The sequence below is a fragment of the Rhipicephalus microplus genome, chromosome 8 (assembly GCF_043290135.1).
Source record: "Rhipicephalus microplus isolate Deutch F79 chromosome 8, USDA_Rmic, whole genome shotgun sequence".
In the NCBI taxonomy this organism is placed as follows: Eukaryota; Metazoa; Arthropoda; class Arachnida; order Ixodida; family Ixodidae; genus Rhipicephalus; species Rhipicephalus microplus.
This window is the reverse complement of record NC_134707.1, coordinates 12844877-12863601: the sequence shown is the minus strand read 5'-3', so window position 1 is coordinate 12863601 and position 18725 is coordinate 12844877. Positions and strand designations below refer to the sequence as shown.

The following is an 18725-nucleotide window of genomic DNA, read 5'->3' as shown; positions in this document are numbered from 1 at the left end:
GAAGTGCCCATCCACTGCGAAGGGCTCAGATGCATCATCGTCGTCAGCCACAGCATCAACATAGTGCGCAGCTGGGCGAACTTACAAATCTACAGACGCACAGTGGGTACATTGCAGCTTTGATTTCACTAGGCGTTTAGGGAGTTCCCAGTATACTCGAGGAAGGCCGCTGCTCGGAACATACGCTTTGACCACGCTGCTTGTTTCGCGAAGGCCAGGTTTTCAAAGCGAATGTCTATGCGGCTTGACGAAATAGAAATAGGTTTTTACTGTGAACCCAGCAACTGTTAGCGTTCACGAGTCAGTTAAATTGGCTAAGTCCCAATACTAACCTCTGCATGATATAATAAACATAAAGGAATCACCCACGGACAAAAGCATACTTGGCACAAGCACGTTGGGTAAAAGCCATATTGTTGTGGCCACAAAAGTGACGGGACACATGGGCGGTAAACAACAGATTATATTTGTGGGGTTTAACGTCCCAAAACCACCATATGATTATGAGAGACGCCGTAGTGGAGGGCTTCGGAAATTTAGACCACCTGGGGTTCTTTAACGTGCACCCAAATCTGAGCACACGGGCCTACAACATTTCCGCCTCCATCGGAAATGCAGCCGCCACAGCCGGGATATGAACCCGCGACCTCCGGATCAGCAGCCGAGTACCTTAGCCACTAGACCACCGCGGCGGGGCTGGGCGGTAAACAACAACTACGATTTTTTTCGGAGAGAGAGAGAGATGCAGGAAATACAGGGAGGTTAACCAGGGGAAGACTTTTTTTCATGTTTCTTTCAGACAACCCGTATACATGGTTGCCCGGGGGATCGGCGTAAGGGCAAAGAAAGCCTGTCAAAGCACCAACTGAAGATACGTAACTCAAAAGGTCACAGGGTCGCTCGTACATTAACTTAAGAGAACTCGTAGGCGAACACCGTCTTTTTTTCCCTCTGAGGCCATGAGTTGAAACTGCCCCGTCACCTTCCGAAAGCTTTCCGCGCATAAAGGGTTTTGCACGGCCTCAGAGATTAGAGGCACCTCGGCTGGCTTTGCACTGCTCCCGTTTAAATGTGCGTGCTTAACAAATATGCGTACGAGCGTTCTTTTTCCTTACTTTCACTATGCTTTCAACATGGAGTTTTTTTTTTGTTCCGGGGTGTATAGAGTTTTCTCACATCAACTAGAGGGGACTCTGACGCTGCGATCATTCAGAGACCATGGGAATGATGGGTAGTAACCAAATTTGCCTAGTATTCATACTTGTGGGCTTTGAACGCCCCTGTAAATTTGATTATTGCAATGTTTTGATTTTGTTTCGAAGATAAAAAAACAAACCGTATTGAGCTTCCCGACCAAATTTGAATTGGTGAGCCTAAAAGTTTAAGGAAGTGAAGCTTAACTGCTAAACCTTTGCTGACTGTCACCTCATGACAAAGCAGTTGGAAGCCGCGTGAAGCCAAACGAAGCCAAAAGTATCAGTATTGGAAAAGTCCGTGTACTACCCGTCATTCCCATGCTCATTGAAGCACCATGCGTTGTAACTCCAACAGACACTAGTGCCAGAGTTCTCTCTAGTGTACTTGTAAGAAACTCTATGCCCGGGTTCACGAAGACTACTGTTTGTCCCATTTCCCCTCACCTGGTGTGGGGTAGCGAACCGGATACTATTTGGCTAACCTCCCTGCTTTTCCTTTACTTATCTCTCTCCGTGATTAAATCCCCTTTGACCAAGCTACGATGCCTTGAGGTGACGTCGCTGTGACGTCATTATGACAACCTAGTGGCGTCACTCAATGTGGCAATCTGTGACCTTTATGTGATGATGATTTTTCTGCTTTTCTCCTCCCTCGTGACACAGGACGCAGATGTGGAAAACGTTTTATGTAGCATTTAAGGCTTTTACTGTATAAATATAGAAAGACTGCAATAAATCACTGGGACATGGCCCGTGAGTAAAACCCGAACCCACCATCTCCGTCTCGCAGGTCAACGACCTGCGCTGCAATGCACTGCTTTGGGTGCTCTGTTCTTTTTGTTCTTTTTTTTACTTCTGGGTTCTTTTTAAGCTCTGAAATCGTGAAACTTATAAGATTAGCAGCCTCGCAATCACGTGTTAGTGACGTGTTTGCGGTATGCGTGGAACCGCGAAAGCTGCCTAACGCATCGCATTCGGCCGTATTGGGTGAGCTCGCACGGGAGCTGACAGCGACTGCTCCCAAGAGTAACGAACGATCGCAAGATATCCTGACCTGTCGCCAAACGAAATGGACGATGCTCGCACGCCAGTCGATGTGTACCCACCCAGGTGCCACAGTACACGCGAGTAGCGTAGTACGTACGGGAAACGCACTACGTACGCATAAGTGCTGAAATTATGTCTCACGCTCAACAGTCAGTATGCCACACACGAAGCACGCTCGAGATTAAAACACCGGCATCAATTGCTCAAGTCTCGTTCGCTCAGCGTGAGATCCTCTGTCGGAAGCTGGTCATCTAAGTGCGCGTCTACATTCGCTTTCTTTTCACTGCGGTGAGTCCAGGAGATGTAGAATATCTATCGTCATAACTCCCTGTTAGTGCTTCATCGAGAACTCCCACTGTGTTTTCATGACCACGACAAATTGTACACCTTTCGCCGGGAACAAAATGTTTTTAGGGACATAAAAAATTCCTTGCTTTCTATCTGAAACATCCTGATTTATCCATTACAATAAACCGTTTTTTTATTGCCATTAGGAGTTCGCGTATACACACATATATGTTTTGGCGGTGTCGCGTTGCACTTTTTCTTTAGTTCGCTGACATGCGTGGAACCGCGAAAGCTGCCCAATGCATCGCATTCGGCCGTCATCTTCTCATTCGCGAGAATTCGCGTGCTTCATAACTGGATTGCTCTGATACAAGCTCATTTGACTTCTCTTTATATATGCAGGAGTCCACTTGCAATGCAGGGTTGCTGAGAACACATGGCGTCTTGACTTTCGAGCTATAAAAAAAAAACGAACACGTGAGGAAAGACGAGAGAGGTACCACTAACAATCGGTTTAATGCGAAGGTTGCAATGAAATATATAGCAAAGTGGTACGAAGATGTACAGAGCGCGTATGAAGGCCACACCACTAATCTTTTCAGGTCTCTGACTTACCAGGGTAAGCACATGTGACATCCAAAGAACCTAATCTCGCTGTTACACAGGCAGGTAGAGGTGTTGCTAACACAATCAGTTCCTTATTTTCTTTATACGGTACGTGTACCGTTATTGTCTATCTCAATGTGTTCGTCTTTTATAGCGTAAAAATCAACATGTTATGTACTCGGGGATTCGCCCAAGAAGTTCTTCAATAGTGGAAACAAGTCAAAACATAAGTGTTCGTTTTTCTTAATTTGAAACAGTCCTAATGAGAACTTACATTATAAATAGTATTGTTGATTGGCAACACATGTTGAGTTCTTCAATAACTTTATGTAGCGCAATCGAAAGCCAGGGACGCATTATGTAGTACACTGTAAAGTGTGCCTTCATTTATCATATCTTCCGTTTGCGCTACTAGGAAGTCAACTAAACCTGCCTTGCAGAGAAAACCACTGGCACGATTCTTTTCTAAGTATGTAATACCGTCTAAATAAGTCATAGCCTATCTACACCACCGGTTGGTACGTTGAGAATTCACCGTGTAATCGTGCAGGCATGCTTCGTTTACTTTAACCTTTGGCTTATGACACTTGAGACGTGGCTATCTGTTCTTCAGACTAAATACAAGTAGCAGGAGAGGCTTACAGTCGACATCACCTCTTCAGAGGCAGTCGACAAAAAAGTCACCTACCGTGACAGGTAATCATTTATTTGTCATTATGCTGTCCGAGTATGTACACTTCCCTGCTTGTGATATATATATATATATATATATATATATATATATATATATATATATATATATATATATATATATATATATATATATATATATATATATATATATATGCATATGCGTGCGTGTGTGTGTGTGCGTGCATGTGTGTGTGTAAAATAAATGAAAAGAACTATTCACCCTTATTTGCAGAATGTGTTATTCAAGAGGAAAAAATTTGTGACGTCAAACTCGCATACTCAAGGAGTATGCTTCGAATGCTTATCGATGCAGGCACGAGGGAATCCGTGCACATAGACGTTGAAAAAGAATATGAAAAAATGTTCGTACACTGCAGTCACGATGTTACTGTGCGAGTTTTCACAGACATCGTTATTTGCTGTAGAGCAGTGTATACATGACGAAAAGGGAGAATTCACACGTGCTACGGACATAATTGCTGCGCACCTCGAACGGATCAAATTGGGCTTTCGGTGATTGGGCTTCCAATAAAAAAAAAGTGCAGTGCGGTAACATCTATGGTGTGAAGCGTAATTAGACCGCGCCGCCTAGTAATGGCGCTATAGTGACCTTTCCCGGTTACATTGCACCTTTGCAGGGTCATTACTATATCACCACACAAAGATGCTATAAACGAGACGATGAAAGGTGTCGTCGGCTTTCACAGGTAGATAAGTGAGACGTTCTCTTTTCCTACGGCGCTGGTTTTCTTAGCCAGCGCCTCGAAAGCGCCTAGGTACCAATTATACATCATAACTCATCCTCTACTTAGCTCTCTGAGAAATGTAGACGCAGTGCAGTGCTCGGAAATTTTGCGTGACACATTCTCGCGTCACATTAGCCGAGTGTGTGCTTTCTTGAAATTCTTACGCGGGCTTCGAAGTCTCAATATTGACCTTTCTTTAAAAACCTTAGACAGGGTGGCTTTAATAGTGCTTGTTTTTCTTGTCAACGGCAAAAGTGTCCCGCGAATTAGTTTTGGCAGCACTTCTTATCTGAAATAGCGTAACAGTAGCGATGACGCTAAGTAAGGGGGATAATCTGTTTCAAAATCACGATCTAGGATGAAGGACGACAACCTTTTCAGATGGAGGCAGATGCGTAGCCAGGGGGTAACACTCTGGCCCCATTCGCCCTCTCTCCCCCCCAAAATTCTTTTTACACACGCACGCACAGCTGAAGACCATTTATCTGCCCCCCCCCCCCTTTTTTTTTATTTCTTTGGTCAAAGAGGTGGCTCCACCCAGAAAAATATGTGCATACAACACAGGGGGGAGGACCAAGTTGCACGAAGCCAACGTGTAAGGGGAGGGACAATAACTGTGAGGGGCGTAGGTGGTGCTTTCCTGGCGAAAAGAAAGAAATCGGCAATCTCACTAAAAATTGTTATTTATAAATAACAACATCAACAAGTTGTATGTATGTGTGCATTTACGTAAGAAAATGCTGTGTGGTGGTAGTGGTTAGAAGAAGGAGGCGCCCAATTTCTGCAAACCAGTAGGGAGCACGGCGCAGCACCTAACCACAACCACCACATAGCTATGTTTGGAAGCATTACCAATCAGTAAGCAGCCACCCCCTCTCCCCCTCAAAGTTATAGTTGAAACGCACATTACCCCCCTCCCCCCCTCCACTTGTGAGTTTCCTTATGACCCTGGTGAGGTGTCGCGGAGTAATGCGGAAGTAGCTGCAGTTAGTACAGCCCTGCTCGTCTCTCGCATTGCCATCGCAGTGACGAACGCTCACTCCTGTGATGTCTGCCCATCTGTCCTCCCCACACTTCCTGGTTCAGACCAGGTGGCCAGTGCCGTGTCTCGTTTATTCGTTAGCCGACATTCTTCACCCGTTGTAGGTTTAAACTGCAGCATACGAAGTATGAGCCGTCTGCTGCGTGTTGTTGGCAGTGTTGGATACCGTCGCCTGCCTGCACAGAAGTGTTTTAAAACTTTTTATGAATGACCTACAGTGCTGACGCTCACAGATCACCTGTCATCCACTTAGGATACGGCATGCCAGAAGACATGTGGCGACAACTGTGTTCACGCCACAAACTACTATAGCGGTGTTTCTAGGTTTATGTTGCACGTGTTCATAACCTAATTTCAGTTTTCGAAGATATTTTTTGGGGTACTCAACGTATTTACTGTAACAAAAATGACGTTGTCAATATTGACCAATTTTAGGGATCATGTATAGATGCGCACTACAAGTAATAAGCTAATATTTACTAGCATTACCCAACGTTGGCCTATTCGTAGTTGATTTCTAGCTATTCTTTCAAAGATTGAAATTAAAGCTCTGATCTAAAGTTTATTCTAAACAAACAGTGACATTGACAAAAATACGTTTACTAATGCATTCTCAAAGATCATTAGTGAATAAGAAAAAAATAGAACATACTCTAGGTGTTACAAAATGGAGTAATCCTTCCACAATAATGACATTCCCGACGAGAGGATCTGGCTGCATAAGTTACTATGCATGTGGTACCTGCCACATCATCGGACACTTGCGTTTTGCCTGCTGCAAGAGAATCATATTGCTAATGTGTTCGAAATATCGATCCGGCATGTGTTACGCCAAGCCTATGCCTTCAGAAGAAATCCACCACTCTCGTAAAATGACGGTGTCTAAATAGCACTGTGTCGATGTCAATTCTTCGCTTTGTTATCATCTGCGCTGAAACAGTACATTCTCAACACGCTTTCCCCCTAACCCTAAATGAAGTACGTTCATCATCATCATCATCATCATCATCATCATCATCATCATCATCATCATCATCATCATTATCATCATCATCATCATCATCATCATCATCATCATCATCAGCCTGACTACGTCCACTGCAGGACAAAGGCCTCTCCCATGTTTCGCCAGTTAACCCGGTCCTGTGCTTGCTGCTGCCAATTTATACCCGCAAACTTCCTAATCTCGTCTGCCCACCTAACCTTCTGTCTCCCCCTAACCCGCTTCCCTTCCCTGGGAATCCAGTTAGTTACCCTTAATGACCAGCGGTTATCCTGTCTACGCGCTACATGCCTAGCCCATGTCCATTTCCTCTTCTTTATTTCAACTATGATATCCTTAACCCCCGTTTGTCCCCTAATCCACTCTGCTCTCTTCTTGTCTCTTAAGGTTACACCTACCATTTTTCTTTCCATTGCTCGCTGCGTCGTCCTCAATTTAAGCTGAACCCTCTTTGTTAGTCTCCAGGTTTCTGCTCCGTAGCTAAGTACCGGCAAGATACAGCTGTTATATATCTTCCTCTTGAGGGATAGTGGCAATCTACCTGTCATAATTTGAGAGGGCTTGCCGAATGTGCTCCACCCAATTCTTATTCTTCTAGTTACTTCAATCTCGTGGTTAGGCTCTGCGGTAATTACCTGCCCTAAGTAGACATAGTATTTGCAACTTCAAGTGCACTATTACCTATCTCGAAGCGCTGCTCCTTTCCGAGGTTGTTGTACATTACTTTCGTTTTCTGCAGATTAATTCTAAGACCCACCTTTCTGCTCTCCTTGTCTAACTCCGTAATCATGATTTGCAATTCGGCCCCTGAGTTACTCAGCAATGCAACGTCATCGGCGAAGCGCAAGTTACTAAGGTATTCTCCATTAACTCTTATCCCTAACTGTTCCCATTCTAGGCTTCTAAAAACCTCCTGTAAAGCACGCGGTAAATAGCATTGGGGAGATTATGTCCCCCTGCCTTACACCCTTCTTGATTGGTATTCTGTTGCTTTTTTTATGAAGCACTATGGTAGCAGTTGATCCCCTGTAGATTTCTTCCAGAATGTTTATATATACTTCATCTACGCCCTGATTCCGCAGTGTCTGCATGACGGCTGATATTTCTACTGAATCAAACGCCTTCTCGTAATCTATGAAGGCTATGTATAGTGGTTGGTTATACTCTGAGCATTTCTCTATTACCTGATTGATAGTATGAATGTGGTCAATTGTTGAGTAGCCTGTTCTAAATCCTGCTTGTTCCTTTGGTTGATTGAATTCTAATGTTTTCTTTACTCTGTTAGCATTTACCTTTGTAAATAGCTTGTATACTACAGAGAGCAAGCTGATCAGCCTGTAATTTTTCAAGTCCTTGTCATCTGCTTTCTTATGTATCAAGATGATGTTAGCGTTCTTCCAAGACTCTGGTACCCTTCCCGTCAGGAGACACCTCGTAAACAGGGTGGATAGTTTTTCTAACACAATCTGTCCTCCATCTTTCAGCAGGTCTGATGTTACCTGATCCTCACCAGCAGCTTTGCCTCTTTGCATGCTCTCCAAAGCTTTTCTGACTTCTTCTAACATTACTGGTGGGGTGTCATCTGGGTTACTGCTAGTTCTTATAGTATTAAGGTCATGGTTGTCTCTGCTACTGTACAGATCTCTGTAAAACTCCTCCGCTATTTTAACTATCCTATCCATATTGGTAGTTATTTTGCCCTCTTTGTTCCTTAGTGCATCCGACTTTTGCCTATCCCAAGTTTCCTTTTCACTGTTTTGACGCTTACTCCGTTTTTCAGAGCGTGTTCAATTCTCTCCATGTTACACCTTCTTACATCGCATACCTTACGTCTACTAATCAACTTCGAAAGCTCTGCCAGTTCTATTTTGTCTGTTGTACTTGACACTTTCATCATTTGACGCTTCTTAATTAGGTTCTTCGTTTCCTGGGAAAGCTTGCCAGTGTCCTGTTGCCTCCAACTTCCACTGCACTCTCCGTAATGATACTCGTCAGATTATCATTCATTGTTTCTACGCTACGGTTGATTTCCTCACTAGGAGCCGAGTACCTGTTCTGTAGGGACACTCTGAATTCCTGTATTTTCCCTCTCAGTGCTAGGTCATTGATTAGCTTCTTGCGTATCAGTTTCTGTCGTTCCTTCTTCAAGTCTAGGCGAATTCGAGGCCGTACCATTCTATGGTCACTGCATCGTACCTTGCCAACCACTTCCACATCCTGCACGATTCCAGGGTGTGCACTCATTATAAAGTCTATTTCGTTCTTGTTTTCGCCATTAGGGCTCCTCCATGTCCACTTGCGGTTTTCTCGTTTTCGGTAGAAGGTATTCAAAATCCGTAAATTCTTGCGTTCTGCGAATTCTACTAGTAGCTCTCCTCTGGCGTTTCTAGTACCGATGCTATAGTCTCCTGCATTAAAGCCAGCATTATAGCCTGCATTAAAGTCACCCATCACTACTGTGTTTTTACCTTGCTCATTGCGATTCCACGTCTTCATAGAAGCTTTCAACTGAAGCGTCATCATGGCTGGATGTAGGCACGTAAGCCTGTACTACCTTCATGTTGTATCTTTTATTCAGCTTAATTACGATACCTACCACCCTTTCATTAATGCTATAGTATTCATCTATGTTGCCAGCTGTGTTTCTGTGAATTAGGAGCCCCACTCCCAGTTGTCTTCTGTCTGCCAAGCTCCGACAGCAAAGGACGTGCCCATTCTGTAGCACCGTATAGGCCTCATCTGCCCTCCTAACCTCACTGAGCCCTATTATATCCCATTTAACATCTAGCTCCTCAATCCCTCACTAGATAAGGTTCTAGCATTAAACGTTGCCAAGTTCAGGTTCCAATGGCGGCCTGTCCGGATCCAGAGATTCTTAGCACCCTCTGCTGCGTTGCAGATCTGACCACCGCCGTGGCCAGTTGCGTGGTTATGCTTATATGAGATTTCTTTTTATTTGCGAAAAAAAAAAAACCTTGACACGCCACACCGAAGATATGGGCTCGATTCCCGCCACGACTCACGATTGTTATTACTTATATCTATCCCAATATTTCACTCAATATACCAGCGACGTCGACACTGGATTTTCTACAAAGCAATCTATTTGATGCTATCGTGCTAAAATAATTTACAATACAGCCCTCCCGCTACTTATGAGGGGTGCTGGTTTGTGCAACTGTACTTTGCATGTGTCTTTAGAGAACCACTTCACAGCGTCGTTGCAAAACTGTCCACGTTTTCTGAAAGCTCTCGGCTTCTCCCTTAGTGTTTTTTTTTCGATGAAGTATTAAAGAACAAAGCTGTCTATATCCGCTTCTGCAAAGTATACTTCATCCTCTGCTAACGTTTTGCTGTAGACCCCCTGGTGGTGATTTATTGATTGCTCCGGCTCGTTCTGTTGGTTTGAATTTCTGTAATTGAGGCTTCTTGGATCTTCTTTTTGTTGATATCGGAAAAAATAACCGGCAAGTTGAATTCTTGCCTCGCGAGTCGTCCTTAGGCTGTACACCCGGTGAGTAATATCGTCGACGTGTATTAGCAACCTAAGTACATAATTTTGTCTGGAGACATTGCCAGACTCGATTAATAAAAAATTGGCCGCGTACGTCATGGTATGAATAGTGAGCACGACGATGTTTTCAAACGCGCGATCGTACAAAGTGTTACAAATCACGCCGTTTAAAATGGCCTCGCTGATTTTTGTCTGGCAGTGCTTTTTTTTCTTTTCTTTTAAAGAAAGAAGATCGAAATCAGTTCTAGGAGCATATCTGTTTTTTATAATTACCATAACGCCTAGGAAGAGCGTGAATGGCGTGCGGTAAGAGGCATCAACATAGTCTTCAGAGTGCTATGAGAAAAACATATTGCCCACTAATGCGGCTGCTGGTTTCCTGGCGTTTCGCACATCTTTTTTTAAGTTCCTTGGCCTGAGCTTCAATGATTTGATCGAAGCTTGAACGTACTGGCAGAGCTTTCGAAGTTGATTAGTAGACGTAAGGTATGCGATGTAAGAAGGTGTAACATGGAGAGAATTGAACACGCTCTGAAAAACGGAGTAAGCGTCAAAACAGTGAAAAGGAAACTTGGGATAGGCAAAATTCGGATGCACTAAGGGACAAAGAAGGCAAAATAACTACCAATATGGATAGGATAGTTAAAATAGCGGAGGAGTTTTACAGAGATCTGTACAGTAGCCGAGACAACCACGACCTTAATACTATAAGAACTAGCAGTAACCCAAATGACACCCCACCAGTAATGATAGAAGAAGTCGGAAAAGCTTTGGAGAGCATGCAAAGAGGCAAAGCTGCTGGTGAGGATCAGGTAACATCAGACCTGCTGAAAGATGGAGGACAGATTGTGTTAGAAAAACTAGCCACCCTGTTTACGAGGTGTCTCCTGACGGGAAGGGTACCAGAGTATTGGAAGAACGCTAACATCATCTTAATACATAAGAAAGCAGATGACAAGGACTTGAAAAATTACAGGCCGATCAGCTTGCTCTCTGTAGTATACAAGCTATTTACAAAGGTAAATGCTAACAGAGTAAAGAAAACATGAGTATTCAATCAACCAAAGGAACAAGCAGGATTTCGAACAGGCTACTCAACAATTGACCACACTCATACTATCAATCAGGTAATAAAGAAATGCTCAGAGTATAACCAACCACTATACATAGCCTTCATAGATTACGAGAAGGCGTTTGATTCAGTAGAAATATCAGCCGTCATGCAGACACTGCGGAATCAGGGCGTAGATGAAGTATATATAAACATTCTGGAAGAAATCTACAGGGGATCAACTGCTACCATAGTGCTTCATAAAAAAAGCAACAGAATACCAATCAAGGAGGGTGTAAGGCAGGGGGACACAATCTCCCCAATGCTATTTACCGCGTGCTTACAGGAGGTTTTCAGAAGCCTAGAATGTGAACAGTTAGGGACAAGAGTTAATGGAGAATACCTTAGTAACCTGCGCTTCGCCGATGACATTGCATTGCTGAGTAACTCAGGGGACGAATCGCAACTCATGATTATGGAATTAGACAAGGAGAGCAGAAAGGTGGGTCTTCAAATTAATCTGCAGAAAACGAAAGTAATGTACAACAACCTCGGAAAGAAGCAGCACTTCGAGATAGGTAATAGTACACTTGAAGTTGTAAAAGACTATGTCTACTTAGGGCAGGTAATAATCGCAGAGCCGAACCACGAGATTGAAGTAACTAGAAGAATAAGAATGGGGTGGAACACATTCGTCAAGCACTCTCAAATTATGACAGGTAGATTGCCAATATCCCTCAAGAGGAAGGTATATAACAGCTGTATCTTGCCGGTACTTAGCTACGGAGCAGAAACCTGGAGACTTACAAAGAGGGTTCAGCTTAAATTGAGGACAACGCAGCGAGTAATGGAAAGAAAAATAGTAGGTGTAACTTTAAGAGACAAGAAGAGAGCAGAGTGGATTAGGGGACAAACGGGGGTTAAGGATATCATAGTTGAAATGAAGAAGAGGAAATGGACATGGGCCGGGCATGTAGCGCGTTGAGAGAACCACTGGGCATTAAGGGTAACTAACTGGATTCCCAAAGAAGGGAAGCGGGTTAGGGGGAGACAGAAGGTTAGGTGGGCAGTTGAGATTAAGAAGTTTGCGGGTATAAATGGCAGCAGCAAGCACAGGACCGGGTTAACTGGCGGAACATGGGAGAGGCCTTTGTCCTGCAGTGGACGTAGTCAGGCTGATGATGATGATGACATTATACACATTACACGACAATGAACAGACGGTAATCCGAACTCTTATCTGTCTCTCTGCTTGTTTTCCTTCAGCTTGCGCAGAAAGTCGAGTTTTCAAGTATGAACCGACTAGTCTGTAAATAAATATTGCTTCGACGTGGTGCACCGACTTTTATATCAGCGACAGCCAAAGGCTAAGCTTGCCGCTAGTGTTACACTGTGAATGTTTGTTTGCAGAACACAGATTCACAACATAAACAGTACATTCATTACCGGCTTTAGGTCTGTGTTCTCACCGCGATGATCTTGTGAAGTCGAGAGCCATATGTTGGGGGCGGCTTCTTGATAAGACATTTTGAAAAATTCAACTCCGCTAAAGAAGGGGCATCAGTGATAAAAGCTGAAATGTTGGTTGGTTGGTTCCTCAGCAATTTGGCGCAACCCACCTCGGGGATAGGCCATGATTGGGACAGTGCCATGCTTTTTAGATTGACTTCTTGAAAGAAAGGGTTGAATTCATTATCTAATATAGGTAATAATTTAAAGGTGTTCGATTTCTAAACAAACAAAAAGCTTGAAAAAGTTAACCTTATAAACACACACAAAAAGAAAAAATATCTATACGTAAAACAACTGAATTTATCTATGTTTAGCATTCCATTCTTTTAGATTCTCGTAAGAAATATGTAACAGCGGTAAGAACGCTCATGTGGCTGAAAACAAATGCGATTCTGCCAAATGAAAGAATCACCGGAAGTGTAAAGTCTAAGTCCAACTTTCGTGGGGGTTCTTCTAGTAGTTTTTCCTTTGACTTTTGAATTTTCGGCATGACAAAAAGAAGTGCTCCAAAGATTCACTCTCGTTACAGTGAAGACACAAAGGCGACTGTGCCAGACAGGGCCTGTGAAGTACGATGCGGTGCAGTGCGCGTGTGATGCGTGCTGGGTCAGAGCCGCTAGAAGAGATTAAGGAAGTGACATTACATCAATAAATTCTTACCGAACGCACTTCAGTGTCTCTGTCCTCTACATAGTTTGGTGACGTGAAACCCGGGAGAAGACTGACATCCTGCACCGCAGATGGACCACCGCAATGCAGCAGAGGAATAGTTCGAGTCACCGCTACAAGGGTCCTCATGTCCGCTACCGAAGCTCTACAAACGGTAAATCCTTCTCCGGCCGATCTGCAAGTCACCTTGAATGACCTCCAAGGCAAAGACACGACACTTGCAGATTTCAACGAAAAGATTGCTGACCTCATAATCGGCGACGCCGAGTATGACGAGGAATTGACGGCAGCTCTCGAATATCGTGACAAGATCTACAACATTATGAGCCGTGTGCGCTACAACCTTAACTCAATTTCAAGACCCACTGACAGCAATGCACCTGTCGTCACTACCGCAGCCAGCCCCAAGAAGTCTCCGCTCAAGGAAGTTCCCTATTGCCGCTGCGAGTTGCCCTACCGAAGTTACAGGTACCCGTTTTTTTCTGGGGAACTTCGCGAGTGGCAGGGCTTTTGAGGCCACGGTCCACAACAATCACGAGCTTTTGGACATTGTAACAACAGTACTGAAAGTTGGGCGAGTTGGTACTCATTCATGACTTCTTTGCGCAAACACGTAAGAACAGCTGCCAGATGAAACACAGCCAACAATACCGGTCTTGCAGAACAGCAGTGGTATACCAGGTTCCGTTCAGCTGTGGCAGATCGTATGTCGGGTGATCTTGAAGGTGTGTAAACACACGGTTGAGGGAGCATGACTCGGCATTACGTAGTTCAGGACGAACACATCTGGTGGATCACTGCAAGTCTTGTGGGTGCGTACCAATTTTCACAGACACAAAGATTCTGTCAACTCACAAGAGAAAAATTAACAGGGAGTTGATTGAAGCATTCCATATTAGAAACATGGGAGAAAAATGTGTTAGCCAAGCTTCCGTCACCTTGTCCGATAAAGAATTTGAATTTTTGAAAGGCACGTGCAACAATCCGTCTGCAGATGCGTGAACTCTTCAATTTTTGTCGTTTTGTGGTTCTTATCATGACGTAGCGCTGAATAAGCGTTCTTTAGGTTATCTCGTTTGTTCCTGGATCCACCGATGGGGGGGGGCGTGGGGGATACGTGAAGATGTAAGTACAGTTCGTTGTTCAAAATAAACCAGTTATGAGTTTGCGCCCGTGTTGTTTGCCTCTTTTTCTTGTGTCCGTGTACGTGTTTGCGCAAAGAAGTCATGTTTTGGACATTGATAAGTTTGCTTATTTGAGGTCGTGTGAAACAGGACCAGAAAAAAAATGCGATCGAAGGTGTTCGACTGGAGCAAGCGAACTACGGGGTAGCTGTCAAGGTGCTCCAAGAGAGGTTTGGCCGCCATACAGCCCACGTAGACGAGCGCATCGACAGCTTGCTTGCCATCGCGACTGTGGACAGTTGATGCAACACATCGAAGCTGCGCGAACTATACGAAGAAATACGCTTTTGCACCGGCTGCCTGGAGAGCCTTGGAGTTCAAGCGTCGGAGTACGTGGTCACAGTTCGGTGTGTTTTCTTGCGATCGCTACCAGAAGACATCGCTGTTCTGTACTTTCGAAGCATGAAAGATGTTGAGGTGAACTATGGGGCTACTTTATGGTCAAGTCAATAAAAGGGGCGCGACGTGATGCAGTTTCTTCGGACTCCAATCGAGAGCAGAGAAGAGAGCTCTCGTTCGAGGTGCCTACGAAAACCCAGCCCTATGGGACACCAGAGAAGTGATCTTCACTTTGAGTCGCCGGTACCATCAGCATTAGCGCTGGCCGCAGGATCTCAATGAACGGGCACGCCTGCTGCGTTCAATGCGCCCACAGTGAACACACCGTAAAGAAATAGACTACCATGACAGCCGACGAGAATCAGATGTGGCTAATCGAGAAAAACTGCTGCTTCAAGTGTAACAGAAAAAGACACGTCGCACGACAGTGCTGCAACACAGCGTAGCTTAAGTGAAAGCACTGCGTGAAGCATAATCTCAGCATTCTTTGCAAGATATGGAAACCAGCAAGTCGCACGGATGCGGACATCAACGACCAAACGAAAACCGACAGCGTGCCAGTGATCAACACAGCTGCCTCATACAGTATTACGTATCCATCACTGGCGGCTCGCATGCAAATGGCTACAGTATGGGCATTGGGAAGGCACAATGTTGTGCTAGCTTGTATATTGCTTGACACTGGCAGCCAAAGGACACTTATACGACGCGACGTGTTCACGAGACTCGGTCTACCTTCCATCGGCACAGAAGACCTGTCTCTGCTAATGTTTGGCAGTTCCAAACGTTCCCGCAACTACCAATACCGAACCATGCAACTCAAGCTTTGATTGATATGTGGGGTTTAACGTCCCAAAACCACCATATGATTATGAGAGACGCCGTAGTGGAGGGCTCCGGAAATGTTGAACACCTGGGGTTCTTTAATGCCCTCAAATCTGAGCACACGGTCCTACATCATTTCCGCCTCCATCGGAAATGCAGCCGCCGCAGCCAAGATTCGATCCCGCAACGTGCGGGTCAGCAGCCAAGTAAGGAGGAGGAGGAGGAATAAATGAGGAAGGACAGGGAGGTTAGCCAGTTCTCAGACCGGCTGAGCAGCCAAGTAACTTAGCCACTAGACCACCGTGGCGGGGCCGTGCAACTCAAGCTGTAGGGTCGTTTCGATGCATGCAAAATCATGGTGGATGCTGTGGAAGTGCCAGAATTCTGTACCGTGAACACGCCAACTCTCGGGAAAATTCCGCTGGTGCAGTTGCGCGACCACAAGATGCTTGGAGCCGATGAACAGCGGCCAGGAGTCAACCAAGTCAAATAATCATTGTCATCATCGGATCGGACAACTATTGGCGTACAGTGACTGGGAGAATCGAACGCCTGAGTAAAGACCTATGCGCCGTTGAAACGATCTTTGGTTGTGTGTTTCAAGGCATCTACCCAGTAGACACCGCTAACGGCTCGCATCACAAGAACAGCACATCGGCTTTATTACTTTCGTGTGAGCGCCATAGCCAAGCCATATGATGCATGGCTGACCTGACAGAGACGTGGCGACTCGATGCGATAGGTATCACCAACCCTCCCGAAGCCACCAGTGGATTGACGCACAAAGCACTGTGGTGTACCGGTTCTTCGGGGTCGCAGAATCATTCTCAATGACCTTCGAAGATTTCGCTCATTCACTCAACAGATGCTATTAAAGGGCGACCATGGAAGTGACATCAACCATCCCTACCACCATGGTGATATACTGTGCCCCTGTGAGCCTATACGCCCCACTTGGATCATGAGACTACCGTAACGCCTCGTCGGAGGTTTGAAGTTCGTCGAATACACGACATTCGCAAGCGAATTTATATTTTTGGAAAAAGTACCACGAGATTCGAAGTCATCCAGATTATTGGCGTCAGATCGATTTCTCGACCGTAATGTACTACTTCGTGTAAGAGGCAGACTTCAGCTCTTTGACGGCACCGACGACAAGCAGCATGTGGTATTGCTTCATGCTGATCACCGGTTCACCCAGTTCTTCCTTGACGCAATGCACGAACACCTGCTGTACGGTGCAATTAAGCTCAGCAAGTTGAAGCGTCAGTTAAAGGTCGTCCTCTCATTTTCTCAGAGATCATATCGATAGACGCTCTGACAATTTCTTACTTGATAGTCAACAGTAATCTCACAAAACGTAAATATCTTCCTACCTTTGTCGATGCTTCCGACCTTAGAAACAAGCGCGTCATCAGGCACATTAACTGCTGAATTTGTGGAAGCGGCGAAAGAAGGAATATCTTCAGGTTGTGCATGCTCGCAATGCAAAAGTCCTACGCCGTCTCATAGCGCAAAACCTGGAGACCTTGTCTTGGTGGGTTGAAATGCACTGCCTCCCACGTGGAAGATAGGTCGTGTCATTAAGGCATTCCCGAGTAAAGACGGTACCGCGCGTTTCTTCCTGATGCAACTGCCGGACAGTCAGCAAGCCTGACGTACCGTACAGTGACTTTACCTCCTGGTGGCGCTCTGAAGCAATGCGGCCGTGGGAGTGTGATAAAAGCTGAATAGGATGCGGCAGCGCAGTGTGCATGCGCGCGTGCTGGGTCAGAGTCGCTTGAATAGAAGAATGAAGAAGTGGCGCTCCATCAATAAAAGCTTAATTGTTCTTTTGCGCTCCGATTGCCTGACTTCACACCAATTTATCTCGCAGAATTCCTGGCTATTACATTGGCTCTTCGAAAACTAAATTATCAGCAATCAAAAGCTATTATTATTTCGGATGCTTTGTCTGTATGTACACATCTAACGTCCGCAAAGAAGTCTCCTCTTCTCAGGATATTTTGGTCTCTCGTACCGCATAGCCTATCAGAAGTTCGGTTTATTTGGGTCCCCGGGCATGCTGGAATTGAACAAAATGAAATTGCTGATTCGCTCGCTTCGGCATCTTTAAATTTCCCGGTGGTGCTAGTAGCTCTACAGTTTCCTTTTATTACTGCCGAACGATTCAAACGCCTGTTAATCTTAAAAATCAACGAAACGTCGCTTCTACAATCTGAAGAATTTCGGCACTTGCAATTCACATGAAACACCGCAAAATGCCTTTCCCGTCAATGTGAGGTGACCCTCACAAGCTTTCGCTGCAGAGTTCCTCTGTTAAATTTTTATCTCAACAAATCAGGATTTTCATTAACTAACCTATGTGTAGTTTGCAATGAACCGGAAACAATAGATCACTTTCTTCTCACATGCCGCCGCTTCGCCTCACTGCGCCGAATAATTCTTGAAAGACCGATTGGTATGCTCGGGTTGCCAGTCAATACATCCACCCTATTATCGTTTGGAGCCAGTCAGTTGGGTGTGGGCCGCAGTGCTATTCTGTCAGCGCTACATAAATTCATTCAGGCAACCGGAAGGATACGCTGCTAGTGGTACTGCCAGATATATCCAATTCTTTCTCCCCCTTCCTCATTCTTTTTAATTTGTTTTATATATTCTGGTTTATCGCATTCTTCTGCAATTTTTTCACGTTTTTTCAAAGGAACATTATTATTGTTCCTATCTAATTTCTCTTTATTTATTTTTTAGCAAGCGTTGTAAAAAATGATCTATTATGAGGTACAGCGTGGCCAATCCCCCATGTGGGTATGAGCCAAGATCTCCTAGGAGACAAGACAAGACAAATCGTTACCGAGCGCACGTCAGTCTCTCTGTGCTCTACAATCAAATTAGGACTGATAGTCTGCGTTCATCACGTATTATTCTCTTCTGGTGTCCCGCCTCTAGCTCCATCGAAGTTTTCGTAAGCACGGGAAGATGCCATCATCGCCCAAGGCGCCCACGCGAC

At 44.9% G+C, this 18725-nt stretch overlaps 1 long non-coding RNA gene across 1 annotated transcript in view; it reads right to left on the bottom strand.

Moving 5' to 3' along the window:
* Positions 1 to 2698: 2698 nt before the first annotated feature.
* Positions 2699 to 18725, bottom strand: part of LOC142768812 (uncharacterized) — a 31497-nt gene continuing 15470 nt past the window's right edge. Inside the window, exon 3 of the long non-coding RNA XR_012885480.1 lies at positions 2699 to 2987. This is a non-coding gene — a long non-coding RNA (uncharacterized LOC142768812). The remainder of the gene's footprint in view (positions 2988 to 18725) is intronic.